General features: G+C 40.6%; 1 long non-coding RNA gene across 2 annotated transcripts in view; it reads left to right on the top strand.

Moving 5' to 3' along the window:
* Positions 1-13,095, top strand: part of LOC131137851 (uncharacterized) — an 83,464-nt gene that overhangs the window by 8,250 nt on the left and 62,119 nt on the right. Inside the window, exon 3 of one of the 2 annotated variants that reach the window (XR_009131988.1) lies at positions 6,877-7,294. The exons of the other annotated variant lie outside the window; for it this stretch is intronic. This is a non-coding gene — a long non-coding RNA (uncharacterized LOC131137851). Of the gene's footprint in view, positions 1-6,876; positions 7,295-13,095 lie in introns of those variants that run through there. 2 annotated transcript variants of the gene reach the window in all.

The following is a 13,095-nucleotide window of genomic DNA, read 5'->3' as shown; positions in this document are numbered from 1 at the left end:
CGGCTCTAACCGGAGTGTGATTGGCTCACATGGATTAATTGTACATTTTGAGTGGTCATTAGACAGTTACAAGGGCCCCTGGCAAATAGGTAAATATGAAAAATATACTTTTTGCCTTTATTTTTGTAAAACAGTTTCTATACAGGCTGCATGGCCGGCGAGTGGTTAGCGTGCAGGCCTCACAGCTCGGAGACCCTAGTTCGATTCCGCCCTCAGCCATCTCTGTGTGGAGTTTGCATGTTCTCCCCGTGCATGCGTGGGTTTTCTCCGGGTACTCCGGTTTCCTCAATAGGTCAATACCGACTCAATAGGTATGAATGTGAGTGTGAATGGTTGTTAGTCTATATCAGGGGTGCTCATTAAGTCGATCGCGATCTACCGGTCGATCGCGGAGGTGGTACTGGTCGATCGCTGGTCGATCGCGGCGTGACATTAAAAAAAATATCATCCCAGCGTCAATGCCGTCACTTGATTGATATACAGGGCAGCTATTCAGATGACAACTGAATGTTGCCCTTCGGGCGACCAATCAAATCAAACAACGTCTCTAAGTGCAGCAGAACTTACGATGTCAGCCTATAATCCATCCCCGTTACTTGATTGACATACAGGACAACCAGTCAGATGACAACTGAATTTTGACCTTTAGGTCACCGCTCATGCGTAAACAACGATGCAAAGTGCTAAGCTAGTCGGCGAATTGCGAGATTTTAAGCCCTCGCTAAAGTTTATGGTCACTAAAATGAGTGAAGGAGCTGGACCAAGTAAAAAGGCAAAAAACATATCACTTCCATACGGATATGGAATATTATACGGATATTATGATACGGATATTATCCATAACTGATAAACATTTGGAAGTGTGCTTGAGGCTGGCTATCAGCGGCTACTGTCCGGACTATGCATCCCTGGCTGGTTCAATTCAGTGCAAGTCATCAAAGTAAACTCAGGTAATTACAACAATTTTTAATAGTTAATTATGTGTGTTTTGCAATATTGGCTCATTTGGTTATGTAAGGTACATCAACATACATTGTACGTACAAATAATCCTCAATACATTTGAAAATAAATAGATGTTTTGCATTTTTGTAGTGGGTAGATCATTTTGACTCGGTCATTTTAAAAGTAGCTCGCATGCTGAAAAAGTGTGAGCACCCCTGGTCTATATCAATGGAATATTTTTATATTTATGACATACAAAACATGACCTTCTAAATATTTTTTACATAAATAGAGCCCTTGAGAAATGAAAAATCACTTTTACCCTATATAGTAGACATAATATGAGTAAATAAGCCATTTGAGACATAAATGAGACTCATGAGTTCCCTATGGGAGCTAAGTGGCTCCTCCCACATTCCAAAAACATGCTAGGTTAATTGGCGACTCCAAATTGTCCATAGGTATGAATGTGAGTGTGAATGGTTGTTTGTCTATATGTGCCCTGTGATTGGCTGGCCACCAGTCCAGGGTGTACCCCGCCTCTCGCCCAAAGACAGCTGGGATAGGTTCCAGCACCCCCGCGACCCTCGTGAGGATAAAGCGGTAGAAAATGAATTAATTTTTATACAAATATCTATATTCCATATAAATCAGTCCTGCTTAACTCCATCCATTTTCTTTACCACTTATCCTCATTAGGGTGGGTGGAGCCTATCCCAGCTGGGCAAAAGGCAGGGTCCACCCTGGACTGGTCAATCGCAAGGCACATATAGACATTCATTCATTCATTCATTTTCTACCGCTTTTTGCTCACGAGGGTCGCTGGGGTGCTGGAGCCTATCCCAGCTGTCTTCGGGCGAGAGGCGGGGTACACCCTGGACCGGTCGCCAGCCAATCACAGGGCACATATAGACAAACAACCATTCACACTCACAATTTGGAGTCGCCAATTAACCTAGCATGTTTTTTGGAAAGTGGGAGGAAACCAGAGTACCCGGAGATGGCCGAGGGTGGAATCGAACCCTGGTCCTCCGAGCTGTGAGGTGTGCGCGCTAACCACTCGCTCGCCGTGCCGCCCCACATATAGACAAACAACCATTCATACTCTCATTCATACCTATTGAGTCTAATGCATGTTAACCTATGCATGCCTCTGGAATGCTGATCACATGTTTTTTCCCGGAAAATGGCCGATGTCAATCATTGTCCGATTGATCGCCACATCCCTGATTTCAAACCTTTTGTTTTGCAGTACAAGTACAACTCAAATCTGCTGTTGTGGGGTTGGGCAGCATCAGATTTGCGGTCCAGAATCACGTTTCAACCAAGTGACTTAACTCCTCAACCAACAGGAAGTCATTACTCAACATCAGTCTGACTCACCAGTGACATTAAAGAAATAATCCTGTCATAATTTGCACTCGGCTTGGTCTGCTGTCTCGTTACAGCGATGCCGAGGAATCTTCTCACCAGCTGGTCTGATTAGCACAGCTGAGGCACATCACCAATCAAACCCTTCTTAAGCCATGCTGTCTCGCCGGTTTCCTTTTGCCAGATTGTTGTCTTACCTCGCCAGCTTCATGCGTGCCTCGTGTTCTCGTGCCACGTTTGCTAGACATTCTCGTTAACCCTTATTCCCTGCTACCAACTGTTTCCAGTAAGTAGCTGCTCATTTTTTTTTGTATCTTTGCTACTTTTTTTCGTATTTTGTTAGCTTCCTAGTGACCTTTTATCACCAACAGTTTTGTTTTCCTCCACTGTGTGCACCTTCTGTTGTTGTCTTGTTTAGATTTTAGCATCATTTTCCAGAAAACTTTGACCTAAAATTGTACCAATTTGGGGTCATTTGTATTTTTAATCTAATGATATTTAGAATTCACCATTTGGCTAGAAGATCCAGACAGACAGACAGATGCATGTCGACAGGAGAAGCAACAAACCAGTTAAAGGGAGAAAAATAGAGATGATAGTGATGATAGTGTGTGTGTGTGTGTGTGTGTGTGTCAGAGCTATCTCATGCAATTAGGTCATTCCCAATAATTGGCTGCCAGACGTTCTCGTTAAAACCATCTCAAGTTTGAGGCCTTTGATGAGCCCACAGACCAAATGGAAACAGTTGACTGAGCACAGAAACTCTGACTCGTATCACGTGTGTGTGTGTGTGTGCATGTGTATGTGTGTGTGTGTGAGAGAGCATCACTATGGATGCAATGCTTGTCTATTCCAGCATTCTAGTATCCTTCAGATAAGATGAATTTATTTGTAAGGGGCAATGCAATTTCATAAAATGCATACTAAAAAGAAAAAAGCCGGAATGAAATAAGAGCCTATTTTTTTCATCTGGATCTTGAGGAGGTTTTAAGTAGAGCTCAAGAGTGCAAAAAAACAGAAATGGGAGGAAGACAAAAAAAAAAAACAAACTTGAGTAAGCACTTTATTGCAAACAACCATTAAAGAGAAATAGGCTGCTCATTAACTGATCAAAATTTCAACACCGTGCCTTAACACACCCCAGTGTCACGGCTGCACCGTTCTTGTTAATCACCTCAAAAAATTTGTGTCTCCACGAGGCTTGTGGGAACGTTGCTTCAATTGTGTCTACTTCAAAATGCAACACATAAAATTTCTCGAGTGACCCAGTAAACATCGACCTTCTGCCATCGATTGCATTAAAAGCTTCAGAAAAGCAACACAGATAAGTCTTCCAATTAGCTTGTAACCCCCCCCCCCCCAAAAAAAAAAAATCTGCTACATCTTACAGCTTTTAATGGTAGTGCAGTTAACAGCAAATAAAACCAGCATTTTAAGACCGATGCTAATGGTACAGCATGGGGTGATGCTGTCCAGCTAATGGACGGCGTCATGATTTTCAACGTGTAACACAGACATTAAAGCCCTGTTGTTAACACCTGACACGCATCAAGCAGCAGCACTTTTAAGAGCCAATTTCACACCTCGAAGAAACTTGATTGTGGCTTTTAACACTGTGGATAATGTCAATATTTAAATACTTCTAGCTGTATAACATGTTTTTTTTTAAAATTGTGGCGCAACTCTTCTTCCATTTTTCTAGTGTCATTTACCATAGATTTATCATTTGGGGAAGAAAAACTTAAACTTAACCCCTGAAATAACCTAACCTTTCATTCAAGCCCTTATGGACCTTGTAACAGCATATGTCCTCTAACAAGACAAAGAAGAATCAATCCGTTGCCTCCTTTTGTCGATAAAGATGTGTATGTTGTTTAGAAATAAAGTCAAGGCACTGCTGGGCTCTCCTTCGGGAGTCAATCCAACAGCGATCAATAGTTCCCAAGGAGAAGTGCGGCGGAATTGTGCAACAGTTTGTTTCTGAGTCTCGGGAGGCTGCCGGGTCGACACGGACTCCACACATATAAAATACTCAAGGGTACACACTCACCGACCCGAGTGTCCACACATAAAGGCTGATTCATTCCATCAAAAGACGCACAGAAAATGTATTTGTTATTAAATCATACAGTATTACCAGGGGTCTCAAACTCAATTTACCTGGGGGCCACTGGAGCTAGGGTCTGGGCAAGGCTGGGCGGCATCAGGTTTTCCAAACTAGCGTCCCCGCGGGCCGCGTGTTTGAGACCCCCGGTATTACTATCTTATTGGCCATTTAAGTAGTTCAATTTTTCACGTTTATTTTGAAACTACAGTCTTTTATAACTGCTTTATTTCTGTTAAATGCACTCTTGTACTTTATTTCATGACGCTGCAAGCCGTATGGGAACAATTGAATCGCTCTGTCAAAGTCAGCCATCAAAGAGGTTGTGGGCGGGATCAATTATCTGATTAGTGGAATTGCAATATAAACCACACCAACAACTTACTAAGTTCCCAACCTCCCACCGCTTAGAAAACTATCAAATAAATGATAGAAAACATCCAAAATATATCTACATTGATTAAATAAATCATTAAAAAAATTAGTTGAGATGATATAATTGAACTAAATGATCTATTTCATTGGTTTTGCAACAACGGATCCTCCGTATATAAAAAGCATTTAAAGCCACACCACAAGAAGACGCATCAATCCTCTCAATGATCCTCGCGCCAGCAGGACCAATTTAAACCGTCCACCAGTGCGACCCCGTTGATGACTTTGGGTCTCCCCTCGGTGCGGCGACGCCTGCTCGAGCCATTAACCAGACATCAATCTCCATTCCAATGTCCCCTTTTAGGAATATAGCATGGTAATAACTTTGGGAAATGACCGTTTTGGTAATGATGGCACTTCACTGTATGTGCTGACAAATACACAGGCAGTCGTCTTTGGTCATAATTAAAAAGTCATTGAAGGGTTTGATGAAGTGTAATCACCAAAAAAGGGGGCTGAAAGGGTAACAGAAATAAAGAGACAAGGGAAATCGGAAGCTGTGCCAAGCTGCTGAATATGCAAATACAGACAATAACAATTTGTTAGGCGTAGTTTTATCTTAAGACGGAAATTCGAATTCAAGAGAAGACCGCGATGTCATTACTCGTCTATTCTCCTGACAATACTGATTTTAATTAGTAACAAAAACATTACCCTTTTGTGGGGTACTTGACAATACCTTTGTACTTCGATACTACCATGCCTAATTGTACCATTTTATGACCGAATACGGTAATTCCTCGTTTATAAGAGTTAATTAGTGCCAGACTCGACTGTGATGTGGGATTTCTTCGCTATAATTGGAATATTTTCATAGTTTGAGCATGAAAAAAACTCATGTATGATCTTCTAAATACGGTTTATAACATTCATAGAGGTCTATAGTCTCTAGTATTACCCAGTGTTTCAGAGTTTTAGTTTTCTGTGTGTTATGGCTGCAACAGTCGACCGTGATTATTATTATGCCCGTTGTCAGATCATTTAAACCTGCAATAAAAGCCTGTTGTTCCTGCTATCAAGTCTGGTGGGTGTCTCATCTAACAATTACTGACACCTAGTGACCAATGTGATGTGGGATTCCTTCTCTATAATTGGAATATTTTCATAGTTTGGGGCATGAAAAAACTCATTTATGATCTTCTAAATACGGTTTATAACATTCATAGAGGTCTATAGTCTCTAGTATTACCCAATACAGTAGATTTAATCAACTTAAATAAAACCCGTGCTCATGTGTGTTGCAGTAAATGTGTTCCATGTGGAGGACAGGAAGTGACACCGGAGGTTTCAGTGTTTCAGAGTTTTAGTTTTCTGTGTGTTATGGCTGCAACAGTCGACCGTGATTATTATTATGCCCGTTGTCAGATCATTTAAACCTGCAATAAAAGCCTATTGTTCCTGCTATCAAGTCTGGTGGGTGTCTCATCTAACAATTACTGACACCTAGTGACCAATGTGATGTGGGATTCCTTCTCTATAATTGGAATATTTTCATAGTTTGGGGCATGAAAAAACTCATTTATGATCTTCTAAATACGGTTTCTAACATTCATAGAGGTCTATAGTCTCTAATATTACCCAATACAGTAGATTTAATCAACTTAAATAAAACCCGTGCTCATGTGTGTTGCAGTAAATGTGTTCCATGTGGAGGACAGGAAGTGACACCGGAGGTTTCAGTGTTTCAGAGTTTTAGTTTTCTGTGTGTTATGGCTGCAACAGTCGACCGTGATTATTATTATGCCCGTTGTCAGATCATTTAAACCTGCAATAAAAGCCTGTTGTTCCTGCTATCAAGTCTGGTGGGTGTCTCATCTAACAATTACTGACACCTAGTGACCAATGTGATGTGGGATTCCTTCTCTATAATTGGAATATTTTCATAGTTTGGGGCATGAAAAAACTCATTTATGATCTTCTAAATACGGTTTATAACATTCATAGAGGTCTATAGTCTCTAGTATTACCCAATACAGTAGATTTAATCAACTTAAATAAAACCCGTGCTCGTGTGTGTTGCAGGAAATGTGTTCCATGTGGAGGACAGGAAGTGACACCTTAGGTTTCAGTGTTGAGTTTTAGTTTTCTGTGTGTTATGGCTGCAACAGTCGACCATGATTATTATTATGCCCGTTGTCAGATCATTTAAACCTGCAATAAAAGCCTGTTGTTCCTGCTATCAAGTCTGGTGGGTGTCTCATCTAACAATTACTGACACCTAGTGACCAATGTGATGTGGGATTCCTTCTCTATAATTGGAATATTTTCATAGTTTGAGCATGAAAAAAACTCATTTATGATCTTCTAAATACGGTTTATAATATTCATAGAGGTCTATTGTCTCTAATATTACCCAATACAGTAGATTTAATCAACTTATATAAAACCCGTGCTCATGTGTGTTGCAGTAAATGTGTTCCATGTGGAGGACAGGAAGTGACACCGGAGGTTTCAGTGTTTCAGAGTTTTAGTTTTCTGTGTGTTATGGCTGCAACAGTCGACCGTGATTATTATTATGCCCGTTGTCAGATCCTTTAAACCTGCAATAAAAGCCTGTTGTTCCTGCTATCAAGTCTGGTGGGTGTCTCATCTAACAATTACTGACACCTAGTGACCAATGTGATGTGGGATTCCTTCTCTATAATTGGAATATTTCCATAGTTTGGGGCATGAAAAAACTCATTTATGATCTTCTAAATACGGTTTATAACATTCATAGAGGTCTATAGTCTCTAGTATTACCCAATACAGTGATTTAATCAACTTAAATAAAACCCGTGCTCGTGTGTGTTGCAGTAAATGTGTTCCATGTGGAGGACAGGAAGTGACACCGTCGGTTTCAGTGTTTCAGAGTTTTAGTTTTCTGTATTATGGCTGCAACAGTCGACCATGGTTATTATTATGCCCGTTGTATTATCATTTAAACCTGCAATGAAAGCCTGTTGTTCCTGCGATCAAATCTGGTGGGTCTCATCTAACAATTACTGACACCGAGTAACCAATGTGTCTTCTTAATGTAGGCAAAAAATACAAACCAATACCAATAATAGGTCATATTCAACTACAAAACAGCATGATTTATTGATTAGTATATTTTGTGATGGAGTGAAGACACTAAATTCAAACCGTGTACTACTTTAGACTGTATCTAAATACTTTTTCCATTTGGGTAAATGTTTATTTTAGATGCATCTTTATTTCCCTTCCGCACTTTGTCAATGTCACTACAATAACAACATGATTTCACGTCTAATTTTCAGCTTGGGATCACCATACTCTGCAAAAGCACAATACCCAATACCCACACAGTCAATGTAATAATGGATAATTCCATCCATGAAGTTCCACTCTACACCACCTGTCCTGAAGGCTATCCTGAAGGAACATGCTTTGAAACGAAAACATGAAGTAACCTTGAGTTGCTATATTTTGTCCCTGCTAAGGTGGAAATGATCCCAAGGGGAGAACCAACGAAATCCACCAACCTTTTTAATTATAAGGTGAATCTGAAAACACTGTTTACGGACCGTGCCGGCGCAGAAATGTGTCCAATCCCGTTCCTAGGCTTAGCTGTAACGTATGGAACAATCCCTTTATGAGTATACTCATTTGGAAAATTATGCAAATGAAAATCTGCATGTGGCTGATAACATGACAAAGTTGTAACTGCAATGACTCCGTATGATGCATTCATTCTTTTGATACATATGAACTATTGCAGGGGTCTCAAACTCAATTTACCTGGGGGCCACTGGAGCTAGGGTCTGGTTTTCCAAAAAAAACAAAAAAACGCATTTATTAAAAACATAAAAATATACAAACTTTTTCAGTGCTTTGGTTCCGATTTTCTACAATAAAAACTCTGATAAAACATTCCACTGTTCTCAAATATCTTAATTTTTATTTTTCTGCACAAAATAAGATGAAAAATAAATAAACAAATCAAGAATAAAGAAAATCAATCAATCAGTAATAAATAAATAAATATAATAATAACAATAAAACGGCAAATAATAAAAAATTAAGAAACCACATATAGTTGGTGGGTAGACAAATTATTTTTTTCAGATTAAAATGAACAAAACATTATTAGAGCCCTGTAGACATGACAAAACATGACTATAGTCACATTTATACTCTTTTTATTTACAACATATTGCGCAACTGCAGCGTCTTGAGACACATGCTAACTTGCAAACTAGAGCGCTAGCGACCTAAACGGTAGCCTTCAAGTTATTTCCTTTCAACTTAAATTGCCAAAAATTTACCACTTCCACACGGATAGGGAGGATAACTATTAACAGTTATTTAACCTTTAACATGAACATCAATCAAACGTAATAATTATTTCTGGGTACATGATACCATACAGCATCCATATCAAACTTGCGCGGGCCGCACTAACATTAAACTTTCATATCAAGGCAAGGGCCTCAAACTAGTGTCCTGCGGGCCACATTTGGCCTGCGGGCTGCGTGTTTGAGACCCCTGAACTATGGTATTTGTTTTTGCACGGCAAAAATAACAAAATTAGTATGTGTTTTAGTGTCGTGAGCACTTTAACCATGTGTACAATCCACAAGGCCATGGAGGTAAAATACAGCCAAAGCATGACTTTGAGGAATCTTTGTAAACAGTCGGAACGACATGAAAGGACATCTGTTTTTCGCTACAACTTTCCTTTTCAAAAGTGGCCTGTCGCTCTGAGACAAACGGACTAATCAGAAGAGACATAAAAGCGTCTTCGCCTTTTGAACCAGAGTCATTAGCAGCGGACACCTCGGGGATTCAGTCATGTTATCGCAACTGCGCCACCGCAGAACAGAAAGTGTGAGTGTTCAAGGTTCAGTCCACGGCTTGCTTGTTTGCTCGCAACGGTCCTCAATTCCTTTTGCTATTTGGAAAGTGCTGCCCTTTGAGGCTGACACAGAACTGCAGGGAATCTAAAGGAGGCTGCTTTAGGTTTTTTGCACCTTTTCCTTTCAACAACATAATCCTATACCAGACACGGTCACGTCCAGCAAGCAATAAATTAATGAATTTATGAAGTCATTCATTCATTTTCTACCGCTTATCCTCACGAGGGTCGCGGGGGTGCTGGAGCCTATCCCAGCTGTCTTCGGGAGAGAGGCGGCGTACACCCTGGACTGGTGGCCAGCCAATCACAGGGCACATATAGACAAACAACCATTCACACTCACATTCATACCTATGGACAATTTGGAGTCGCTAATTAACCTAGCATGTTTTTGGAATGTGGGAGGAAACCGGAGTACCCGGAGAAAACCCACGCATGCACGGGGAGAACATGCAAACTCCACACAGAGACCACAGAGGGTGGGATTGAATTGGGTTTCCTAGCTGTGAAGTCTGCGCGCTAACCACTCGACCGCCGTGCAGCCCAGTAATAAAATTGTTTTTCATATTTTTAAAAAATGTAATAAAAATATGTAAACTAATAGAAATAGAAAATAAATCTAAATTAATATTTTAAGTAATTTTTAAAATTATTATATATGTAATGTCAGTGTTTTTTGTACTTTTTTTTTTTTGCAATATTCATGAATTCACTCGTTCATTTTCTACCGCTTATCCTCACAAAGGTTGTAGGGGATGCTGGAGCCTATCCCAGCTGTCTCCGGGTGAGAGGCGGGGTACACCCTGGACTGGTGGCCAGCCAATCACAGGGCACATATAGACAAACAACCATTCACACTCACATTCATACCTATGGACATCTGGATCAATATGTTAATATTGACCCCATTCCACTCCAGTCCTGTAGGTGGTGGTAACACCCATTACAAGTATCAGTATCGAAGTAATCTGTACAAGACTCGCACAAGTATTATTACGACCTAAGCTGAGGTAATAAAGATCAAGATACAGAACAAGTAGTCAAGAAGAACAAGGAAGACTCCTAATGGATTTCTCCGTGTTCAGGGAACATGTATTGCTTCTCCATAGGGGAAAAAAAAATCTATCAACTCAATAATCCAGCCTCAAGCTGTGAACATTCCAATCGATGCTCCGTTGGCTGGTGGCAAGTGACCTAATTACTACGCTGGGTGCCTTTTGTGTGGCCGAAATCAAGTACTTGTGACTGAAAAGGCCACTTGTATCAATGGAATCAATCACTGAGACTGCTTTAGTGCAGTTTGACTTGCACTTGAGTTGCACATTTCTTGCATCAATAAGGTCAAACAAACACTTTTCAATAGGCCATTGACAAAGGATTTTCATAGTCCAATTCCTGTAGTGGCTGCACAGCGGATGAGTGGTTAGCGCGCAGACCTCACAGCTAGGAGACCCGAGTTGAATCCCACCCTCCCGTTTCCTCCCACATTCCAAAAACATTCTAGGTTAATTAGCGACTCCAAATTGTCCATAGGTATGAATGTGAGTGTGAATGGTTGTTTGTCTATATGTGCCCTGTGATGTACCACCAGTCCAGGGTGTACCCCACCTCTCACCCGGAGACAGCTGGGATAGGCTCCAGCACCCCCTGCAACCCTTGTGAGGATAAGCGGTAGAAAATGAGTGAATTCATGAATATTGCAAAAAAAAGTACAAAAAACACTGACATTACATATATAATAATTAAAAAAAATACTTAAAATATGAATTTAGATGTATTTTGATTTCTATTAATATATATATTTTTATTACATTTTTTAAATATGAAAAATAATTTTATTACTAGGCTGCACGGCGGTCGAGTGGTGAGCGCGCAGACTTCACAGCTAGCAAACACAATTCAATCCCACCCTCTGTGATCTCTGTGTGGAGTTTGCATGTTCTCCCTGTGCATGCGTGGGTTTTCTCCGGGTACTCCGGTTTCCTCCCACATTCCAAAAACATGCTAGGTTAATTAGCGACTCCAAATTGTCCATAGGTATGAATGTGAGTGTGAATGGTTGTTTGTTTATATGTGCCCTGTGATTGGCTGGCGACCAGTCCAGGGTGTACAAGACAGCTGGGATAGGCTCCAGCACTGCCGCAGTGGTTTTGTCAGGGTTGCATAAGAAATGTGTTGACTCACGTTGTTTGTTTACAAGCGCAGGTTGTCCATTTTGCAGTCATAATGCGGAATGAAAGGGTTTGTGTCAACAAAATATTTATATATGTTGTTGTAACATCGACATTATAAGCAACAAATCCAATACTTGATTAATTGCTTGTAGTTAATGCTGAAAAATAGCCCAGGCAGGTGATAATTGGAGAGGCTATAAACACGTTAAAGGAAATCTTTTCACCAGCAATAGAACCACTGTTGTAATACCACTAAGGAAAACTGCTCAGCTGACATTGGTAGTTAATACAAACAACAGTAAGTGTAATTCATATGCCATAATATTAATATTACGTCAACCCGTGACCGTCATGTCCGCATTTCATATCCTAGGCACAGGTTGAGTTTTTTTGACGTGTGAGTCTAAGGGTATTTATGTCTGCAAGTGAAAAAACTACTCCAAGCGAGCTTCTAAAAGCAGCTAATTAGCTCTAAAATGAACGCCCAGTGGGAAGAGAGCTGAGGTTGGCTCCCATCTGGCCCCCTATTTGGCACAGATAACTGAAAGAAGCCCCTTGGTCTCGATAAACAACAGTGCATGACCTTTTGCGTGCGTCTGCAGGATCAAGTCAGGGCAACTCTACACCCCCCTTGACAGCGTCTATCAAAACTGAACAATACTATCTTTTTTTTTTTTTTTAAATGGCTGGTTGTGCTAAAGTAAGCAAAAGTGTTGGATCCTTCCATGCCGAGCATTTGAACACAGAGGGTGCCAAAGCAGTTTATGTTTCTGCCAGTTGAGACTTGAATCTTTACTCCGGCAGATGGCTTGGTTGGGGTGCTGTCTTAATCCACCGATCTGGGCCAGCGAAAATAGATAATGACGCACCTCGTTGCCAAACACCGACTCCGACGCAGCACTTTTAAAGCAAGTCAGTGGGACTTTACGCATCATTATCAGCAGACTAAAAGCACACATTTTCTACAGCTTGTTAGTAAGCTAAAATGTCATAGGATGCCTGTGATTCCGATTTTTTTGGTCTCCACTTCATAGAACATCATAAATGCTCCAGTTAACACCTAATTCAGTTATCTGCCTGCTATGTTCCAGGTGCCGGCTACGCTAATAACCACCAGGGACTCAAATCAGCACCAGTTAAAACAATAATTGTTGTTAAGAGCTGTGGCTAGAGGCAACCTCCCGTTATAACTAAGCTACTAAGCTATCA

This window comes from Doryrhamphus excisus, chromosome 11 (assembly GCF_030265055.1).
Source record: "Doryrhamphus excisus isolate RoL2022-K1 chromosome 11, RoL_Dexc_1.0, whole genome shotgun sequence".
NCBI classification, from domain to species: domain Eukaryota; kingdom Metazoa; phylum Chordata; class Actinopteri; order Syngnathiformes; family Syngnathidae; genus Doryrhamphus; species Doryrhamphus excisus.
Note: the sequence above shows the minus strand (reverse complement) of the source record. Positions and strands in the feature narration are given on the sequence as shown.